Below are 6,000 nucleotides of genomic sequence, written 5' to 3'. Positions count from 1 at the left end.
AAGCTTTTGACTGCGTAGAACATCAAACGCTAATTCGCAAACTGCACTTTTATGGGGTGAAGGACTCGGCTTTGGATTTAATACAATCCTATTTAAACTTTAGAGTTCAAAAAGTTGACATAAATGGTGTTTTGTCTTCTGGGTCACCTGTGAAAATGGGAGTTCCGCAGGGGTCAATTCTGGGTCCATTCTTGTTTCTTATATACATTAATGATCTACCATATTTTGTTAAGGACTCTTGCGAAATCGTGTTATTTGCTGATGACACATCTTTGATTTTTAATATTGATAGAAGTAAAAATAACTTTGACGATGTAAATAATGCACTAACAAGAGTTTTAAGTTGGTTCACTACAAATAATTTACAACTTAATGCAAAGAAAACAAAATGTATAAAATTCTCTTTGCCTAACGTAAAAACAGTTAGTACCCAAATAGAACTTAATAATAATGCCATCGATCTGGTAGACTCTACTGTTTTTCTGGGAATTACCCTGGATTCAAAACTCCAGTGGGGCCCCCATATAGAAACTCTGGCGGGAAAGCTCAGCTCAGCGGCTTTTGCAATAAAAAGGATACGGTCATTAACCGATGTTTCAACAGCTCGCTTAGTTTACTTTAGCTACTTTCATAGCCTAATGTCATATGGAATCATGCTATGGGGCAAAGCTGCAGATTTTGAAACAATATTTATTTTGCAAAAACGTGCGATAAGATACTTGTATAAAATAAAAGCAAGAGCGTCCCTTAGAGAATTGTTTAAAGAAATTGGCATTCTCACGGCCGCTTCACAATACATCTTAAACTGTATTCTATTTATTCAACAAAATATTAATGAATTCAAAAAGAAAAGTGATATTCACCAAATTAACACTAGAAATAAAAATAAATTGGCTATACCCGCTTTTAGACTTAATAAAGTGTTTGCCACTTTTATGGGACAAGGTATCCATTTTTATAACAAAGTCCCTGATAAATATAAAGAGCTACCGTATAATAAATTTAAAGGTATAGTTAAAGATCACATGCTTAAAAAAGCCTATTATACAACTCGAGATTTTCTTAATGATAAGTCATCCTGGGAGTAGGATTATGGTCCTCTCATGCTCGCACTAAAAATAATTAAAATGGAAAGTAAATTATAAACTAATAATAATTTCTCAAATGTTATAGTGTCATGCTTCTCAATCTGGACTGTTACTTAGCTTTATTATTAGTTTTTTTTAAAGAGATAACTTGGAATTGTCATTCTCACTAAAATGTCTCTGGGGTGGTGGCGTAGTGAGGCGGGTCGTTACATTCCCTCCAATATGGTCGAGTGAAGCGATGGCTGGTTCACTCGTCATGTCTGTGAACAGGCGCTGCTTTCGGGGACTGGTCAATCCAAGTTATTCAAATTTATGTATGCGAGTCATTTCTACTAGTATCTTAATATGTAAGTCTAGATATTAGCACGTCACTACCTTGTTTAATATACCACGCAATCTTGTATACCCATTCTTATAAGATACACCATACAAGAATGCATGGTAAATTCAGTGAACTGCTCCTGAATCGAATGTACCTACTACTACTATTTCTATTTATTTATATTAACCGGCAGACAGTGGTGACTGAGTTTGTTGCGGCGCTTCTTCTCAGCACTTGCCAAATGTTGGTCTCGAAGCGCTGGTAGGGTAAAAAGATTATGAGACATGTAGAGGCTCCTTAAGAGCAAAATGACGATTTGTAAGAACTATTTATTAGTCTAAACAAATAAAGAAATTTTGACTTTGACTTTGACTTTTGACTTTGACAAAATACATTCAATAAAGTTTAAAAATATCTTAGTCAATATGTGATCTGCGACCGACTCAATGAACCGCGGATTTTCAAAGGCACTCCACCTTTGAGATCGCTTCACTTGGAGCCCTACAAGTGCTGTTACCAGCCGTGTTCTGGAACGAATAAATCGCGCAGTGAAGTGTGCGTGATGTAGAAATCGCAATATCCAGGCTGTCTATAGAGTTTTAACAAGACAAGTCAAAAACGTCAAATTAATGATACCAGCCATGTTCTGTACCTCTAGCATGAACAACTTTCGTCTTCGAATCGTTTGCGTATTCGATTAAATTCGATACTCAATCTTCGAATTAAACGATAACGTGACAATTTTGATTCTCAAAATAAGTTTCGTGCAACCACATCTCATACTAAGTTCACTTTACAACACGTTCACAAGGGCGCTGTTGTAGTTTTCTTCCTAAATCTTTTGATGGCAATTCGAGTACGCAAACGATTTGAACTCGAAAGTTTTTCGTGCTAGCCGTACTGGTACGAATAAAACACTCAGTGAAGTGTATTCCTATCTCAGTATACGGGTCTATCATGTTTCAAACCCCTATTGAGAGACACGTTGAGAGATTAATTGAGTCTACAAAATCTAGTCTACAGATTAGAAATCTGTAAAATGTCTAGATGTCACTGAAGAAATACCTACGCTTCTTATAAATTTCCCTTTATTAGAAACGAGGTTTTATTTCAGTGGCACTGATTTTAATGCTGGAGGTATGATTGCCGATCGAAATCTTAAATATGATTGCTTAATGAAAAATTCTAAAGGCCAGCTCCCTTAAACTTCATTATAAAATTAAACGTTTTTCATATTTTAATTGGCGTCATTTATACTAAAAGTTATAAGTCGTCATCAAATTTCAAAGTTCTGATATACTCGTATCTACATCACGGGCTTAGATACTTTATATATTTTCTAAACCGGTGTATGGGACACATCTTGATTAATTAGTTAATTGCTACCCAAACGGCAAAATGTTACTTGGGTTACTTTGCATAAATGAAAGCAACGTAGAATCCACCTATTTGGAGAATGCTTGATGGAAGTAGAGATTAAGGAATGGTACGCAATGAGCGTAAGCTAGATGGAAATTGCAATATCCCTAAGTCGAATTTAGGCAACAGACATAATATAGCCCTGGATATGACGACGAAGAGACAAACAATGTGTTTTTTTAATTTTATTACAAAATATAAATATAATATGGTTAATATGTTTTATTAGCTCAGATGCATGAAACAAGGCAAATAATGGGTGGTATGAGAGGCTGCTGAATTTTTTTTGTGGGGTAATTGAGAAAAATATTCCCTCAGATTGGTCAAGCTATTTTGAATTCTTCTTTATTAATTTCTTAGATATGTCACTGTAAAAATGGCTAGATAAGTATTGTAAACAGAGAAACCCGCGTCCTTTTCTGCGTTAATAAACGTAACTTCAATAAGTAATATAGTACATCAACAGTAAATAAGCTTTAGTGTCGCTTTCAGTAAACACATACATCCTTGTGTCGAGCGGTCGGGAGATTGGATCGCACGAGCCGGCCTAACTAAACTTCATTAGTCAAGTTTGGGTAACAGCGCCGTGATCGCGCTAAGTGTAGCGTAAGCTGCGCTTGACACGGTAATAAATGCAGCTTGGTTAGCATGCAGCTAGTAAACTTTAATGCTTATGTAAACGAAGTAATTATAGAATGTGTACATAATATGTATTTATTTTCAGAAGCTTCTTGCTGAAGGATAATACACTATCGGGACTAATCCCGCCTCTCTCATTACTTAGCTTTCGTGTACTTATGTTTATTCCACCTGGGATTTAAACCCCATTTCTCTAACCACTGCACCAAGGAGTTATTTAGTTACTATAATGATAACACGTTACTTTACTCCAACTTATATATTTTTCTATTTTATTTAGTGGAATCTTAAATTCGATATGAGTCAGCAACAATAATGGTCGTCACATGCACGTGCATGTTTCTCGCGTGTACCTACAGACGCTATAAAAAAAACAGTTTTTCTGCTTTATTTGTTTCGTACCTACTTATTCTTAGGCCCAGAACAGACGGTGAAACGCAACTGCAACGATACTGCAACTGCTAGTTACTTTTGAATTGCATCTAAGTTTCTGCCATAGCGTCCGTTGAGAGACCACACATGACGCGACCAGTTTGAAACTTTCAGTTTCAGTTTCATTCATCAGAATCATCACAAAGTTGCAGTTGCGTTTCACCGTCTGTTCTGGGCCTTAGAAACAGATATTCTAACTCTACTTTTTACACTTTATTTATCAAACTCAAAATAAATGTTTGTTTTTCCGTTTATCAAAGCAAAATCACTTTGTATGCTTGAAACTCGAATGCACGAGGCTGCAGGCTGATGCAAATTGTATTCCTCGATGCACAGATTCAAATAGCATCGAGATTAAAAATTGAAGTGGCAATCATTGAATCCTTCGCAAAAAACTCTACAAAATCAACGTGGAAATTAAATCGCACATCACGAGGATAGTAATTTTACGATAGGTCTCGTTGATTTATTTTTTGAATAAATAAACACCTGAACATGATCACTCGTTTTAATGTTTATTGGATTTCAAACTTTAGTTATATGTTTATTCATTATTAATTCGTTCGCTAATATTAGCCTAAATCTAGATTCCCATCGGATGGTCGTGATCATCGTGCTCTGCATTTACGGAGTACATCTGGACTCTTTACAGTGCTGTTCTGTTCTGTGTCTGTGAACTGCAGAAACTAATAAGTCGATTGATGGGACCAGCCCTTTTAATTAAGCCCTACAGTCCGCTGCTCTCCAAGTTAATATTCTGTCATCATTAGGTGTTTGAGATTGCGTCTGTCATAGTTTAGAAAATAGTTATGGAAAATGTCAAAAGTCATAGGTTCTTAAATTGCGTAGCTAGATGGCGATGTGCTTCGTTAAATCGCGATATCATTTGATTTTTTCCTGACTATTTAAGTTAAAACATTAAGGTTCAATATACTTCACTTTACTTGGATCAGTGTTTTATTTTACAACCACGGTCCGAGCTTTTTGGGACACTGTACATTGTTGTGGTCCTTCGGTACGCCGGATATAAGGGCTACGTGGAGGTTTGTACAGCTGGCCACTCTCTCGTCACACCGACCAAGCGGTGGACTGCCGCTTATGGTGTGCTTTGCGGAAGCGGAAAGCGGATTCTGCTGTGATGACGTCAGCGCAAAGCAGTTGGGTTGGATTTTCCACCAGGCGGCGCTAAAAGCAGTGCCACCCACAAGGATCCTCCAGATGGCGCTAAAAGCAGTGCCATAGACAAGGATTCTCCAGAGGGCGCTAAAAGCGGTGCGAGTTTATGGAGTTCACGAGGAGCAACCAGATGGCGGTAAAAGCAGTGCAAATCGGAAAAGTCGTGAGTCACAGTGATCAGAGACAAAATCAAAATTGACAGTTTGGACTTTGAATTTTTTATGTAGTTAGCAGTTGTCAAACACTTGTAATTTATTTAGTTTCGTAGCTAGGACTTAGAATAATCGGCGAAAAAGTGAACAGACGGGGAACCTATGCCCGATTTTTTATAAGTTCTATTTTTTCAAACACTTAGAAAATTTTGCATCTCAGGACTTATAATTTTTTTGCTATTTTGGACTTGGTATTTTCAAAGTGTAATGTTAATGATTTTTTAATTAACTGTGCGGAATTAACTAACTTTAATTTAATTGCGATCTTGATCTAGGTAGGTAATTAACTGTTGATCTAATATTTCCATGCCTAGTGATTTTGAAAAGTCTTTTCACTCAATGGATCACTCCTCAGAGGTCAATATGGAAGCTTTAGTTAAGTTACAGGAGGATGTGAGGGTTTCGATTAGCAAGGGTCATGTAAACTTTAAAAAGTCCCCTAAATCCCGAATTTCCCAAGCGTACATAGAGACACGGCTGGAAACATTAGAGGAACAATGGAGGTTGTTTACTGATACGCACCGAACTATTATTTCAGATATTGAGACTGACGAGTACAGGAGCTCTAGCTATTTCACAGATGACGTTATAAGACCAACTTAAAAGAGAGCTTGAGTGAAGTTGTTGCTGTAGCCTCGAGCAGTAAGTCTCCCATCCCGCAGTCCGGTACGTCAGTTAGTATGCCACAGGTTAAGCTACCCAAAATTAGTAT

The sequence above is a fragment of the Ostrinia nubilalis genome, chromosome 3, assembly GCF_963855985.1.
Source record: "Ostrinia nubilalis chromosome 3, ilOstNubi1.1, whole genome shotgun sequence".
Taxonomy (NCBI): Eukaryota; Metazoa; Arthropoda; class Insecta; order Lepidoptera; family Crambidae; genus Ostrinia; species Ostrinia nubilalis.
This window is presented reverse-complemented; position numbering follows the sequence as displayed.